Genomic DNA, 1,414 nt, shown 5'->3' on the forward strand with positions numbered 1-1,414 from the left:
CTTCCACCTTTTGGGGTTCTCTCCTTTTTCAGTTTCCTGCTCTCTTTAAAACTGTCCTTTTCTTCTCCTTCAAAACTGTGCATCTCAAACACTCTTCACGTATCTCCCCAGTATTTCCACGGCTTAGAAAGCATTAATTACGATGCCAATTATTTTCTAAGGTTAATCTGTTAATCGTTTGTTCTATAAAATCTCAAAAAGAAACTGGACAATTTCAAACCCAGTTTTTCAAAGTTTAATGTTAAGTCTTTAAATGTCTTATTTTGTCAGCCCGACACAGAAGATATTCAGTTTAACTTGATATAAAACAGAGAAATGCAGGAAATCGTCATGAAAGAGACGCTGAAATTGCCATTTTTGCATTAAAAGTAACTGCATTTTGAGTAATTCCATGTTATGCTTCTTTAAAAATATAATTCATTATATGTAATAGAAAGCTTATACTACGTTGATTTGAATCAGATTTTTACCTTACATGTTACGTTATTTTTACACTGTAGTATATGTGCACTTTTACTTCAGTCAAATATCTATAAATATTGCAACATTGATTTTAATAGACAAAACAATATTCAAAGATGTATTTATTAGAAAGAAACGTCTCATTATTTGTATTTTCTGATGTATTTTCTGATGTATTTTCTGATGTGTTGTCTGTATTTTCTGATGTATTTTCTGATGTATTTTCTGATGTATTGTCTGTATTTTCTGATGTGTTGTCTGTATTTTCTGATGTATTTTCTGATGTATTTTCTGATGTATTGTCTGTATTTTCTGATGTATTTTCTGATGTATTTTCTGATGTATTTTCTGATGTGTTGTCTGTATTTTCTGATGTATTTTCTGATGTGTTGTCTGTATTTTCTGATGTATTTTCTGATGTATTTTCTGATGTGTTGTCTGTATTTTCTGATGTGTTGTCTGTATTTTCTGATGTATTTTCTGATGTATTTTCTGATGTGTTGTCTGTATTTTCTGATGTATTTTCTGATGTATTGTCTGATGTGTTGTCTATATTTTCTGATGTATTTTCTGATATATTTTCTGATGTATTGTCTGATGTGTTGTCTATATTTTCTGATGTATTTTCTGATGTATTTTCTGATGTATTTTCTGATGTATTTTCTGATGTGTTGTCTGTATTTTCTGATGTATTTTCTGATGTATTGTCTGTATTTTCTGATGTATTTTCTGATGTGTTGTCTGTATTTTCTGATGTATTTTCTGATGTATTGTCTGTATTTTCTGATGTATTTTCTGATGTGTTGTCTGTATTTTCTGATTTCAATTATCTTAAGAAATCCTGAATAAAATATATATATACTGTATGCAGGGCTGTACAGATGTATCAACGTGTGAACAAACTGTAAACATCAAAAGAACAACATACCATAAAATGTCAAAAAGAAGAACA

The sequence above is a fragment of the Pseudochaenichthys georgianus genome, chromosome 7, assembly GCF_902827115.2.
Source record: "Pseudochaenichthys georgianus chromosome 7, fPseGeo1.2, whole genome shotgun sequence".
In the NCBI taxonomy this organism is placed as follows: domain Eukaryota; kingdom Metazoa; phylum Chordata; class Actinopteri; order Perciformes; family Channichthyidae; genus Pseudochaenichthys; species Pseudochaenichthys georgianus.